Source organism: Littorina saxatilis, linkage group LG8 (genome assembly GCF_037325665.1).
Source record: "Littorina saxatilis isolate snail1 linkage group LG8, US_GU_Lsax_2.0, whole genome shotgun sequence".
Classification (NCBI taxonomy): Eukaryota; Metazoa; Mollusca; class Gastropoda; order Littorinimorpha; family Littorinidae; genus Littorina; species Littorina saxatilis.
This window is the reverse complement of record NC_090252.1, coordinates 6,815,694-6,831,005: the sequence shown is the minus strand read 5'-3', so window position 1 is coordinate 6,831,005 and position 15,312 is coordinate 6,815,694. Positions and strand designations below refer to the sequence as shown.

At 41.1% G+C, this 15,312-nt stretch overlaps 2 long non-coding RNA genes across 4 annotated transcripts in view; one reads left to right on the top strand and one right to left on the bottom strand.

The window, feature by feature from the left end:
- Nucleotides 1-15,312, bottom strand: part of LOC138972661 (uncharacterized) — a 392,401-nt gene that overhangs the window by 12,672 nt on the left and 364,417 nt on the right. The window lies entirely within an intron of this gene.
- Nucleotides 419-6,644, top strand: LOC138972659 (uncharacterized). Of its 2 annotated transcripts, XR_011457699.1 has the most exons (5): nt 419-550; nt 1,375-1,517; nt 2,318-2,547; nt 3,450-3,614; nt 4,934-6,644. It is a non-coding gene; the product is annotated as an uncharacterized lncRNA (long non-coding RNA). The 2 variants fall into 2 exon arrangements; XR_011457698.1 differs by lacking the exon at nt 419-550 and having other exon boundaries at nt 1,061-1,517.

Below are 15,312 nucleotides of genomic sequence, written 5' to 3'. Positions count from 1 at the left end.
CATGTAATATAATTATTGTAATGGGGATTTGGTATTGTTGTAGGAATCAGCTTTCCACAAAATAATGTCGTGGAAAAATCTAGGCAAAGCATAATAAAAATATTATATGAACAGAAAAGATAACTGAAATCTATATGAACACCCATAACAAAACGATAAAAACATTTAAAAAATTCAGATTAAACAAAAAATGTAAAATAAAGTAACTTTGAAACTAATTATCTACTCAAAATAAAGGCTGATGTTAATGGTTACATAAAATTTGTTCTCAGCATATTTTCATTTTATTTTATTTTGCTTTGAAAGAAAATCTAAGTTCAATTTCAGGGGAGACAGTTACCTTGACTGAAAAGAGCAATTTATTGAAGTTATTTCCCTTGTCTGTCAGACAATCTCCAACTTCCTGTTGGCAAGAAGTCTGTCAAATCCACATTGTATCGGCGTTTTTTTGCTTTTTCTTCATATTGACTTGTATTTTTGACTTGCTTATTGGATGCAAGGTAATCTTATCCTTCTCTCTGAAATGAAGATTGACTTCTTTCAAGAATAGGTAAGTTGATCAACTGAAGGAAAGATTTGGGAATTTGAATTTTTGATAGCTCGCGGCTTCGGCTTCCGAGTTTGATGGCAGAGAGAATTTCTCACACTTTCGATTTTTTTTTCGCCTAGAAGAACACTGTTCTATTCATTCATGTTTGTTTTGTCTGAAAGATGGATGAATGAACTAACTTTTCCAAAAACATAAAGTTGATTGATGCAGTGGTTTGTTTTTAAGGAGTTGTGGAAGATTGAAAATACCATCCGAATCCCGATTCGCGGGTCGCTCACGGCACCATAAAAACTGAATTTTCGTTTATCATTTTATGTCTCATTGTCTGTTTCTTGGTGAACTTTGGTTGGTTCCTAATCTGGTCGAGTCATTGCGGCAGCAGTTGTCAGGAGCTTTAGTAGTAATACTAATAGGCTCTTCATATATCTGTTTTTTTTTTATTTGTATCTTTTTATTTTTCCACAGATGTTCAACTTTCAGTTCCGCATACTGACATAGACTCATACAGAGTCATAGTCATAGTGGAATATTCTGTGTCTGAGTCTCGGAAAAGAGAAAAATTACCCTTGTTCCCGAGGCATGCATAGACTAGAGAGGCAGGCAGAGGCTGTGTCAGCGTGTGCAGTGATAAAGTTGAAAAACAGATTTTTTTGAAATAAAAATAAAAAATACATCACAGAGAAAATAAATATACTAATTTAGTGAAATTGAGATGCTTATATTTAATAATTAATATTCCAGTTTTGATGTTTGCGTGTTACTGTTACTGTTAGGTTTGGGAATCAATGTGATCCTATTTAACTTCCAAGTATTTATTTTTTCAGAAAGCTTTGACTTGAGTATGACGGTGCTCACTGCTTGTTTGAACTGAAGGTGAAGAAAGCTGAGATGGACAGTGACCTTAACACCGCCACCGATGCCAGTAACGCAGACTGTCGTTCCGTCCCGGCAAGGTGAAGATGAACAGGTATGGCTCGATAGCAATGAGTGTCTCATTCAGAGTCATTGATAGTGACACTGACAGCGTCTTTTTGTTCTGTGACTTTGGCTTATTTTGTGTTTTATTCTTTTAGTTATAACCAGATGTGTCAAACAAATTCAGCTGATCTCTTTTACTGTTTTAGTGAAACAAATGTATTGTTTCCAGCAAAGGGAAAAAAAATCGGGTGGGGGCGGTTGGTCGATTTTATTTTTATATTTAAATTTTTATTTTATTTTAATAGTTTTATTGATGTTTGTTTTTAATTAACACAGGCATCTCATTGATGAGAAAGTGTGAACTGTGTCCGCGGGATGCCAGAGAAGAGTAACTTTTCATCCAAAGTCTGCAAAATTGAATTTAAAATTTAACCTTTTTGATGAATATTTTTGAATGAATACAAAAAGTTCTAGTGTTTGGAGGAAAAGTTAAGGTCAGTTCAACTTTAAACAAGGATTTTTAGTGTGTGTTTGTTCTTCTGTCTAAAAAAAATTTAAAAAAAAATCTGCTTGAAGTAAATACACACAAAAATTTTCATCTCCAACTGCTGAGTCCCTACATCTTTTTACCCCATCAAATGCCACTCTGTATGCCCCTTTAAAAATTGATTGCAATATATATATTCCTCATCTTCTCCTGAATTCAAAAATATAGAGATGTCACGTTTACTTTGAACATTTGCTCAGATTGTTTTTTAGTGCTGATGGTTTCTTTTCAGGCCGACAGATTGTCTAAAATATGTATTGCTTCATGTAAATGACTTTTTGTTCTTCTTTTCTTCCATTCAGCGGACACAAGACTACGAGCAGAGCAGAGCGGCAAGATAAACATCAGTTCTTGCTGCTGGAGAAGGTTCTACAGGAGCAGATGGACCTGATGCGACTAATTTAGTAATTGGTCGCCAAAGAATCATGGTGGAGCCAGAGCCTGTGCTACTGTTCGATGGAGTCATCTTTTTACTGTTGAGTGTGGAAGATGTTGAAGGCACATGATGGATCTGTCGAAGGAGTGATCACTGGTAGGTGGCTTTGAATGCTATTGTTGAAGCAGACCAGTCATGCCTGTGCTATTTTCCCCAGATAACTGTAGCAAGATCTTGTGAGAGTGACACGCTCTTTAGGCTTTAAATGTTACCTTGAGTGTGTGCTTTTTGGAGGATGCCAGATGTCATCACGGTTCACGGGTGTATCTTAACTGTTCATCAGTTCTCAGTCATGACCAGTTTCCCATTATCCTGGGAATTCATGCAAGGTTTATGCGTATTGGTCACATTTGTGAATTTAACCAACACATTTTGATGATAAAACTATGCTTATGGGTACGCACAATGATGGGCCTCTTTTTCTCATGTGGGGTGCGGAAAATGCATGCACCACTTTGTTTTCTGTGATCATTGCATCTGTGAGAAATAATGCAAATATTGCTCTGTGGCCAGAGCTGCCATCTGCTAGGTTTTCAGGGATGTAACAGAAATTGCTACGCTGTTTCCTCAAGTTCAAAATTGCAAGTGCTACACTCAAGCAAATAATCACAAACATGCAACAGTGCCTTCTTGTGAGTTCTGATTCTCACTTTGTGTAGGCATCGGATTATGGGTCAGAAAAAAATTGTCCACACTGAATAGTATCACGGTTGACGCTCTCTTCTAACTATGTTTGTGCTTTCCAAATGAAGATTTGTGAGATAGTATTGAATGATTGATGCAGGTCACCTGAGGTGTGTGATTACATTTTATGACAATGCTACACTCAATCACCATTTGCTCTTCTGAAAACTTTTTTTTTTTAAAGCAAGTGCGATTATTGATTTTTTGTTCCAGGTGACAGTATGATGCTTCCAGATTGAATTGTTTGTATGTGAAGAAGAGCTGTCTGAATATTTGATTTTTGGAATTCAGTTGGCTTGTTTTGTTTGTTTCAGATCCATGACCATGAGCTCGGTGTGGTTGGTGGACATGAACTAAAGACGACTACTGATGCTGTGATGACGAAGGTGTTCCATAGGCTACACGGTTGCTGACAGGGGGCTCTGGGGGAGGGCAGGGAAAGAGACCATGGTGTACGCTGCGACTAAAAGCCATCGACAGTGAGTTGTTTTTCATAATTTGTAAAATCATCCTGGTCCTTTTAGGAAGAAGATAAAATCCATGTCTACAAAACAACAAGTTATTTCTGTCTCAAATTTTGTTCTTTGGAATCAATTTTAAATTTGCCATGTTTCACATGTGAATGATAGTTGTCAAAGCTTTTACGCTTAACATTAAATTGCTAGAAGCCAAGTTCCTGAGCTCATTTGTCAGTGTCATGGATTTTCGACTACATACGAAATAAGGATGTTAGCAAATGGTATGATGTCGTCACATATGCGTCTGCACGTCACAGTACATGTATTATGAATTTCCGAAGGCCCCCAAAGAAAAAGTCATAGTAAAGGTAACTTTAACCACTTGACTGCCTTATGACGGGTATACCAGTCATGCGCTTGTGCAGCCGCAGCGCCTTAGGACGGGTAAACCCGTCTTCTCCGTTCCGGGATTTTCCAGAAATGCTACGTCACTGCTGACACACAAATAGCAGCCAATGGCTTGGTAGGATACCTCATTCTCATGAATAAACATAAATGGTGACGCGGTTTTGCGTTTGAAGGCTATTTTCGGCCTTGTCGACAGGGTATGGGAGAGAAATCTCGACTCGTCAAAATGGCTAACGGTGACTGTCGACCAGGCCCTAGTAGGGAAAAACAAAGCCGGACTGACGCTACAGGCGGTGCAAATGATTATGGATACTGACAGGGGAAGGGGGAGATCTTCTTTCGGACAATTCGTTGGAAACAGGTAGATGACAGTGATTATAATCCTTTCTTGGAGCGAGCAAAACAGCCACCTGTGTTTGATCCACAGGCACCGGAAGATGCGCCGGGCTGATTTTTCAAAAGTTCATATTTAAACATCATTATAAGCCAAACTAATTATCATTTCCATGATTAGACACTAAAAACAGATTCTTGGTTCAATTTCCTTTAAAAACAACATAGGTTTTACTTACCTACCTACTGCCAGTTTGAAGCTAGATTTTTTTGTGAATTATTACACCCCAAACTCCAATATTCCCTGGCAGTCAGGAATGCACATACCCAAGTTTTGATTGGCAGCGAAAGGGTTAAAACAAATATTAGGGTAGGTATTTTTTTTTACTTCTCTTCTACAAGGATTACAATGTGTTGTAATTTCCTAACTCAAGTATAGTTGGTGTGTTGTAAAAGCGTATGGTGTGTATGCAAGTTTGTGTGTCTGTATGATTTTTAGCAAGTTTACAGGCGTCAGGAAATAAACTTGAGACTTTTCTCAAATCAGTGATAGTTGTTTGATGATCTAAGTTCATGTTATTTTTTGTTTTGTCATGCAGAGGCTGTTCCGTGAAGCTGTACGGGTGCCACAGGTCAAGACCTTGAAGACGGCCGTTCAAGACTGGTTTTTGGAAGCCTGTGATAAAAGAAAGAGACCACAGGCCATGGAAGAGCCTTCATGATTTGGTTTGCAGTAATTGAACTTTGTAATCTCTGTAGGCTTATTTACAATGCTAGTCGCAAAAATTTGATGAATGTAAGATTTGACTCGCCTGAGAAATTGCTAGTGAGTAATTGTATTTCACAGTTCAGGTCTGTGTGGCTGATGGGTAATGTACAGAAGAGTCTGGGGTTTTGTTGGACATTATTTAAGCTAAGCTTTAAACTTCACACTCTTCTACAGAGGATGTTCAGACATGATGTACCCTTTTAGGTTGTGTCAGAACGACAGAAGACTAAACTGGAAGTGCTCAACTACCATTACTATCAGTGGAGACGCATGGATGCATTTGAACTTTTCTTGTGGGTATCCCATACTAAAAATATAGAATACATGATTCTGGAAAAGCTGTTCAAGGGCACTTACACACTATATTCGATTTTTAATACACGACTCAAACCTTCAGGCTAAATTAAAATGAATAAAATACAAGTATAAAGAGTTCAGAAAAGAAGAAAACAAAAAGTGAACAAATAGAAAGAAAAGGTTTTAACAATTCCTTGTCATTTATGGGAGTCGAACGCAAACAACCTAGGCAGCTTGAAGGAGACAATGCATGATGCGGGTTTTTGTTGTTCTTTATTATTTTTTGGAGTTGAGTTGAGAATTTAGAAGCGAGACTAGAAATATACTTTTTTTTTTTTGCTGTTAAAACCGTTATGATTGGATTTCTATAGATGTAAGTCTTGGTGCACCTGATAAAAATTTAGCCCTTGAATGCAGGCAGTGTAAGGTAAATGAAGCAAAGTTCTCTCCGAAACAGCAAAAAAAATGCATTTCAATTATATTGATCCTCGCCACCTTATTTTGTTTGCTGAGCAGCTGGCCGCTGGAGACTTGTCTATCATTTTGTGAGTAAGCTGCGTGTTTTACATCCATTTTGAGATGGCAAACCTATGTTTTACGCAGTCTGATAAGTTTTTTTTAATTTATGAGTTTTATGTCATGTTTTTTGAGTCACTTGAGAAAAAGTGACTCTATGTAATCGGTCAGTGTTAGTCTGTCCGGCCGGCCGTCCGGCCGTCCGTAGACACCACCTTAACGTTGGACTTTTCTCGGAAACTATCAAAGCGATCGGGCTCATATTTTGTTTAGTCGTGACCTCCAATGACCTCTACACTTTAACGATGGTTTCGTTGACCTTTGACCTTTTTCAAGGTCACAGGTCAGCGTCAAAGGAAAAATTAGACATTTTATATCTTTGACAAAGTTCATCGGATGTGATTGAAACTTTGTAGGATTATTCTTTACATCAAAGTATTTACATCTGTAGCCTTTTACGAACGTTATCAGAAAAACAAGGGAGATAACTAGCCTTTTCTGTTCGGCAACACACAACTTAACGTTGGGCTTTTCTCGGAAACTATAAAAGTGACCGGGCTCAAATTTTATGTGAACGTGACTCATTGTGTTGTGAATAGCAATTTCTTCCTGTCCATCTGATGCCTCATATAATATTCAGAACTGCGAAAGTGACTCGATCGAGCGTTTGCTCTTCTTGTTTTTTAAATTTATGAGTTTATGTCATGTTGGTGTGCTTATACATATCAGTGGAGAAGGGACATTGAATAAGTGTTTCTTTTTGATATCATTGTTCTGAATTTTGACTATTAGCTGGCATTTTACCTTTTGTTTCATTATTGTAGTTGTTACTTTTGTGTAGTGAAACTTGATAACTCACTGCTGCCCATGTCTAGGTTGTGTCAATTGTTTTTTCTTCACTGAACGTACCACTGATTATCAATGATGACATCAGGGTTTTGTTCTGTTTTTTCTCTGGCATTTGAATTTGCTTCAAATCATTGTGAACTTTTTTTTTCCATGCAAACACTTCAAATCAAAACCTGAAATGTCTCCTTTTTAAAAGTAATTTTTTTAATTTCTTTTATTTAAATGGTACACATTCATATGATTGTCTCCCTTTTTTTTCCTTTTTTTTTTTTTCCTTTTTTTTCTCTCTCTCCTTCTCTTATTTTGTTTTTTTCTTTCTTATTCTTCGGTTTGTTCTTCCTTTTATCTTCTTATCCTCTTTCTCTTGCTTGTTCCTTGTCCCAGTATGCTTTCACGCCGCCCCATCTAATTATTTTGTGCTCCATCCACATCTGAATTTCGTTCAGCTGCCTTGTCCGAAATGTGTGTGGGGCACATATGTATGTTTAATGTCAATGTTCATGTTTCAAGTTCCTTGCTTTGTGAATTGCATACCAATGTTTTATGCAGTCGTGATAGATTCTAAATGTATGTGTTATCCTAGTTTGGTGTACATTGACTGGATTTCGATCCCTGGAGAATGGGCATTAACTAAGTGTTTGTTTGTGATATCATTAGTAATCTGAAGTTCAACTATTAGCTGGCTTGTAGAACTTTTTTTCTCTTTTTGTTGCTGTTCTGTATTCAAACATGTTGATACAACTCACTGCTGCCTATGCCTAGGCTGTGCCAATTATTTATTTATTTGTTTACATCAATGTGATATAGTGACGAGTGTACATCAAAATTCTCTCTTATAAGTTATACTGGATTCTTCACTGCATGTACAACGGCGTATCGATGATGACTATCAGGGTTTTGTTCTATTTATTCTTTGTTCAGACAATTTGAATTCTGCTTTGAATAGTATTTTGATCATTTTTGTTTCCGTGCTGCTGGTATGTCAAAATGCAGTGAAATTATAACCTGGAAGTCACAATGGCAATAAGCGAGATTCAAATCTCTCCTTTGTTTTAATCAATTTATTTGACTGCATTTTTGTTTTAGAACTTGTACATAATTATGATCATCTCTGTTATCGAACCTGCACGCTTGACCTTTGTCTTTCTGGATCAATACAATGTTGTGCACTGCCCATTATTTGTTTGTGAGTGCGTAAAGCGGTTGTGTGGTCTGCGTAAAATTGTGTAGGTCAATCGTGACATCTGCGTGGAGAGTGCGTCAAATGCGTGAGAATGCGTAAAGCAATTGTGACATCTGCGTGGAGAGTGCGTCAAATGCGTGAGAATGCGTACAGCAATTGTGACATCTGCGTGAAGAGAGCGTAAAAAGCGCGTAATGCCTGAGAATGCGTCAATAATTCGTGACATCTGCGTGGAGAGTGCGTAAGATGATCAGGACATCTGCGTCAAGAGCGCGTTAAATGCGTAAAGCAATCGTGTCGTCTGCGTGGAGAGCGCGTTAATAGCGTGAGAATGCGTAAAGCAATCGTGACGTCTGCGTGGAGAGTGCGAATTTGTCTTGGTGTCAAATAAGCGTGCGCTGGAGGTGCGTATGGTCTGCGTAATCTGAGGGAAAACGAGTGTGTCACGCATGTATTTCGCTTTGCAAAATCGCGCGCGTTACGCATGCGTCCAGTGCAGTTGTTACGCAGAGTTTGGCGACTGCGACACGCATTCGCTGCGCAAAATTTTGCTGGCTGGGAACATATCCGCATCGTATCTCTTATATCAATTATCGTGCACAAATAGCTCTGTTATTCCAACTCGGAATCTTGCCATAATAATTTTTAAATGCCTATCCATGTTCAATCATAAAATATGAGGTTTTACTTCGTGCACAGTGCAAAATGTCCTATATAACGCAAATCTATCACTGTTCTGAACATGAAAATTCCATTCCTGCCATCTACAATCAATCAATCTTTCTCTGAAATCTTTCAAAAAACGGTTCTCTTCTTGCACTCCTTGATTCATCCATACAAACCCAAAACCATTCTGACATAATTTACAACGTACTCTAGACACCGAGTTTTTTTTTAACCTCTTTCATCCAGTTCACGCAACATTTTATAGGCTTTATGTGGCGCGCTGCCGAGTGAATGGATTCTTGATTCATTTCTTGAGAACGTTAGCTTTTCAGCGGCAATAGAGCAGATTGGTTGGTTGTTGGTTTTTAACCTCCTTCCACATATTTAGCTATGCGGGGCAGATTCGATTTCGTTTCCTACGCAGGGCAAGTCAACACACTGTTATACACCATAGCCCCCCCCCCCCCCCCCACCCCCGAAATTTTGAGAGGTTACCTCGAGTAGTTTTCCACGTTTTATGCAAGTTTGCAGGAAAACCCATAATCAGAAGTTCCTCCACCTACACAATATCAAGACTTCAAAAAGCAAGTATGCGCACACGCCTTACGGCTGCTCAAATAATCCAGCTGTCTTCTAGGTGTTTGCACATTATTTCTCATTAGTGTCCTTCGTTTTAAAAATAGCTAGGCAATGCTGCAACAGATGACTGCACTCACTGACTAGAACAGTTTCATATTAATTGACGCTTATGGGCAGAATATACCTGCGCAGTTTCAGCGGCAGAGACGACGCACAGCCTATTATTTATGCCGCGAAAGGGATTATGACGAGTACTTGGCCTGTTTTTGATGGCCGCGGACTCTAATGGGTTGGGAGAGGTGACATGACTCGTTTGTTACCGTTCTCACGAGATCAGTTACTTTTTGATGGCCGCTGCCATAGGAAGGTGACATTGAGGAGCACATGACCTATCGCCACTGGCGGCTTCCATTTTGTTGAAACCAAATGGCGGCTTCCATTTTGTTGAAACCAACTTTGTCATCTGTGCTGTTCCGGAAATGAGCTGCGCTTTTTTGGAATTCAAATAGTATCATGTCACTGTTGTCCCATTTGCGCTGTTTCAGAAATGAGCTGCACCTCGTCTGTCTGTTTGTAGCAACACACACTGTCTGTCACGTACACTCCATGCAACTCTCTCCGTCTCTCCCTCACTCTGCCTTAGTGTCTGTGTGTGTATCTGTCTCTCTCTCAATCTCTTTCTCTCTCTCTCGATCTCATGCGCTCTCTCTCTCTCGAGTCATTTTCTCTCACCTGGTGTTCATTTATCTGTTTCTCCGTCTCGAGTCAGTCTGTCTGTCTGTCTCTTTCTCTCTCGGTTTCTGACCGGTGCAGACGCAGGTCTTTCTGCTCTGACAAAAAGTGGATTTTATCAAGTTTATCTTGAACTACAGTTGTGTTATTGTGCAAGTAAGTCGTACATACCATGTTCTTTCGATGCTTCCATCTTTTTTACTGAAATAATGTGTCATTTTCACGATACAAGTTCATAAAGATTTCGGTTCTTTGTTCTTCATTGTGTATATTGCTGGACCCACGCTATCGCAGCGGAAGACCATATGTGTCGGTGTCTGTAAGGTTACGTGGTGTGCTCCTCCCCGCGGGGAGGCCACGCTACCCGCACAGCTTTTTTGTTTGTTTGCTTAACGCCCAGCCGACCACGAAGGGCCATATCAGGGCGGTGCTGCTTTGAGATATAACGTGCGCCACACACAAGACAGAAGTCGCAGCACAGGCTTCATGTCTCACCCAGTCACATTATTCTGACACCGGACCAACCGGACCTAGCACTAACCCCATAATGCCAGACGCCAGGCGGAGCAGCCACTAGATTGCCAATTTTAAAGTCTTAGGTATGACGCGGCCGGGGTTCGAACCCACAACCTCCCGATCACGGTATGGACGCCTTAATATTTCTTCCATACTGCTTGACTAAAATCTTTACAAACATTGACTATATTTTATACAAGAAACACTTAACAAGGGTAAAAGGAGAAACAGAATCCGTTAGTCGCCTCTTACGACATGCTGGGAAGCATCGGGTAAATTCTTCCCCCTAACCCGCGGGGGGTAATGACTGACATAATTTGTTTTTTGTTTGTTTGTTTGCTTAACGCCCAGCCGACCACGAAGGGCCATAACTGACATAATGAAACAGGCACATAATTGATATTGATGTGCTGAATTGCAGACGCTGTGTTCCTATTGACCCGGAATTGATGGACGAGTGGTCTACCGACGGACTAGACTTCACATGCAAGCGATGTGCCTTTCATGATGGAAAATTTGATGTTGGTGCAGCTCTCGCAAGGTATGATTAAACTGTATAAATAATTGTTAGAATTTTTTTAAGATGAAGTTGTTAGGTCTTCTTTGATTTTGGTGCAGACATAATCATCTCTAACAAAGCCATCATGTTTCTTTTGCAGGATATACGCCGCCCCTTCAGATCGGTGTTCATATGCTGGTAGGAGCGAGGAGCTGTTGCTTAAGACCTACCGAATAGCCCTGCCTGCAGAAACCACGTTCGACCTGCATCGCAGGAAAGTTGACCCTGGGGCTGAAGAAATCCTGCAGCATTACCACCCGGTCCTACTGGCAGATCACGTACCCGTCTATGTCGAGGGGGACGGGAATTGCTTGTACAGGGCGGTGTCGCTAGGAGCCTTCAGAAATGACTCGTGCCATGATATCCTACGTTTGAAAGTGGCGATTGAAATGGTAAACAAGTCGCGTAAGGCGAAATAACATTTAGTCAAGCTGTCGAACTCACAGAATGAAACTGAACGCACTGCATACTCGTAGTTTCGTCAGTCCACCGCTCGTGGCAAAGGCAGTGAAATCGACAAGCCAGAATAGTGCAGTAGTGGTCGCGCTGAGCAGGTTAACACGCTTTTCCAACTCCATACATATGTATATAACATTGCCAGTTTACACGCCAGAGACTTAATATTGTCCTTGTCTTTGTACGTCAGACAAAAGGGAGGAACCGAGAGGAACGAGTCCGGCAACCCCCAACGAGACAGTCACCTTCGGCAGCGGAGAGCATGAGAGCATGACTGTAACATAGTGTCTACGTCTATCCATTGTCACTCGTCATACCAGCATGTCTACTAGCTGTCACCGTCTTCATCTCTGTCATCTACAATTGGTCCTCGTAAACATGACTATCGCCATTATGCACACCGTCTTCGACTTTACCCTGTGTCATTCGTCGTCGTCGACATCATCATGGAAGACTTAAATGTGGTAACGTGAGAAAGTGAAGTATGCATGTGTGTGCGAGTAAAGGCCAGTTAGATAATTGATTTGTTGTGTGACCAGAATTGACAGTTGAATATTTTGCGTGTTGGCATTGGATGTATGTGCATGTATTGTGTAGTATTTGGATGCAAAGGACGAAAGTTAATTGTTAAACTGTTTTTCCCTTCTTGATTATTGTTATGAGTGAGGTCGAACCTGGAATAGAAAGTATGAGTGATTTGTGAGTACATCTTTCTTTCTTTATTTGGTGTTTAACGTCGTTTTCAACCGTTCAAGGTTATATCGCGACGGTGTGAGTACATCATACGTGAATTTATAAAACCCAGACACACAATTTTAAGTCAAGTTGTTACCAAGGGGTTTTATAAATTTACGTTGTGAGTACATCATACCTAAATTTATAAAACCCATTCGTAACAGATCAATAGATTGTGGCATCACATGATCTGTCTTTGTTGTCCAAACATTTCTTGTAGTCCGGGGCAGTCCGGGGTAGTCCTGGGTAGTCCGGGGCACAAAGTTACCCGCCCCAGCCATTGTGACTTTTGTGTTCCCCGTGTTAATGCAGAGATTTGGGGTGTGATGGATCACAGTGAAAAGAGTGTTGATTGCAAAGCACAAAAGACGCAAAAACAGTTGATGACAGCCACTTATGTGTTGGCTACAGCCGCTGATACATGCACAAAGAGTTCTAGTGTGGAAACGATAACCTTGATGAAGCCTATTCTGGAGGCAGCTGGGCTAGTTCTGAAAACTATCCATGACCTGTCATTGGATAGGAGGAACAGAATTCTCAGTTCACAGAGTCTGAACCGCAAATACAAGAACCTGGCCTCCTCTGAAATTCCAATTACAAAGAATCTGTTTGGAGATGATCTCAAAGGCGCTTTCGCTCAAATGGACATCTAAACTGGGACAAAGTTTCACAGTGTCCAGCAAAGGAAACACATTTTTCCCGACCCGGGCAAAAAACTACCAGGACCAGTGGTATGAGAACAATTCTCATCTGAACTTCAGACAGGGACGACAGGGACTCTACCAGACTTGGAGAGGGCGAGGAAAAGACCTTTTCAGCGTGGCCGAGTAAGGTTGACGCACAAGACGGGGCACGACACGACCTAGACAGTCCAGAAAGCAGCACATCTACAGGTGTTACTAGAGGAAAAAATTTTCTCCAAAGAACCCAGATGTATACTGAACTCCAAAAGAAACGCAAGTTAAGAGTTATTTAAGGTTTTGTTAAAATTCATGCACTAAAGGTGGATTTCAGGGCAAAATTCTGCAAGAGCATGAGTTAGCATAGTGTCCTGCACGTAGCCTGTGAAAATCACGTGTGCAGCGCCCAGAGTGCGGTCTCTGCAGCGTGCTGAAGATTGAGACTGTTTTTCGCTCGCGCAGCCCACACAAAAGCTGCCAGACCGGATTTTTTTCGTTAACAGTACTCAGCTCACACAAGGAACAAAAACCTGTCTCCGTCCACTGTCTGAAATCAGCCATTTGTACAGTAGAAGCATGCCAAGACTGAGCGCCATTGACCGGGAGAGAGCAATCGGGCGATTGCAAGCTGGAAATCGCCCAGCTGCCATTGCAAATGTCATGGGCGTGGCAACCTCGACCATCTGTCGTCTGTGGACCCGATTCCAAGCCAGCGGCAGCACCCGGGATGGCGCTAGAAGCGGACGACCTCGTGTGACTACTGCTCGCCAGGACCGGGTCATCTACCGTCAGCACCTGCGCCAACCGTTCCTCCCGGCTACAGAAACCTCCAGGAACATCGTCAACCGCCTGGTGCGCTCCATGAGAGCCAGATGTCAGGCCCTTGTCAACGCCAATGGGGGACACACGCGTTACTGAGCCTGGCGGTGAGAACTTTCTTTCGGTAACGTTTTTTTGTTAGTGACAATCAAAGAACATTGCCCCAAGATGCTTTGTACCAATTTTCGTGAAATTTGTTCGATTCGATCTCGTCAAAATGAAATGGCAAAGAATGATATTAAATTTCTTAATCTTGCGTTTCTTTTGGAGTTCAGTATATAATTGTTGAGACAAACAGGAAAATGTAACTTGTAACACAATCTGTGCAATCTGGTTTACTTTCAAACATAAAAGTTACAAAGGCTCACTAATAAGAATTGCCTACTTAAGTTACTTTCCCATGATCTCTTACAAGGAGTTCAGATCTAGAGCGGTGTTCTTCGCTTAATTTGAGCCAAAATCTGTTCTTCTTCTGCCGTAGTTTTGTTTGTTTGTTTAACGCCCAGCCGACCACGAAGGGCTTTGTTTGTTTGTTTGTTTGCTTAACGCCCAGCCGACCACGAAGGGCCATATCAGGGCGGTGCTGCTTTGACATATAACGTGCGCCACACACGAGACAGAAGTCGCAGCACAGGCTTCATGTCTCACCCAGTCACATTATTCTGACACCGGACCAACCAGTCCTAGCACTAACCCCATAATGCCAGACGCCAGGCGGAGCAGCCACTAGATTGCCAATTTTAAAGTCTTAGGTATGACCCAGCCGGGGTTCGAACCCACGACCTCTCAGTCGTGTGGTCAACATACAGAGCAAGACTAATTCGCTTTCTGTGTCGACAGAAGCTGTGACCTCGGCTATATGAATAGGGTCAAAGAAGAGAGGGAGAAACAAACGAGCTTATTCCCCTTGACCCCCTAAAAGTTATGTAATAATCACATACAGACTTTTTAAGTCTCCGAGTGACTGAGGAATTTGTCGCCCGTATCAGTCGGAAACAACATTGGTTTAAAAAGTTTTTTATTCCGTTGCATAAATACAAAGCCGTAATTGAAAGTTGTAATTAAGAGAGCACAACAAGATAAACTTATAAATGTGCTCTTAGAAACAAACGAGTAATGTGGCGGTCGCTGAGCTTGTGGGGTGGTGTGACAGAAACTACCTAGACCTAAACGTCTCCAAAACAAAAGAACTCATTGTCGACTTCAGGAGAGAAAAGCCAGAACTTCAACCAATCACCATCAAGGGTCAACCAGTTGAAACTGTTAAGTCGTATAAGTACCTGGGCATGGTAATTGATGATAAACTGGACTGGACTGAACACATCCGCGCTTGCTGCAAAAAGGGCAACCAGAGACTCTTCTTCCTCAGAAAACTGAAGAAATTCAGGGTGGACCAAAAAATCATGTCACTGTTCTTTCAGTCAGTAGTACAGAGCGTCACGCTATACAACATCGTATGCTTCCTTGGGAGCGCAAAGAAGACGGATGTTGATCAGCTGGGGAAAATTATCAGAACTGCTGAAAGAATCATCAAAGAAGAACTGCCAAGCATCAACTCCATCTACGAGAGGACAGCCATCAGAAAGCTTAATAAGATCCGGTCAGATCCATCTCACCCTCTC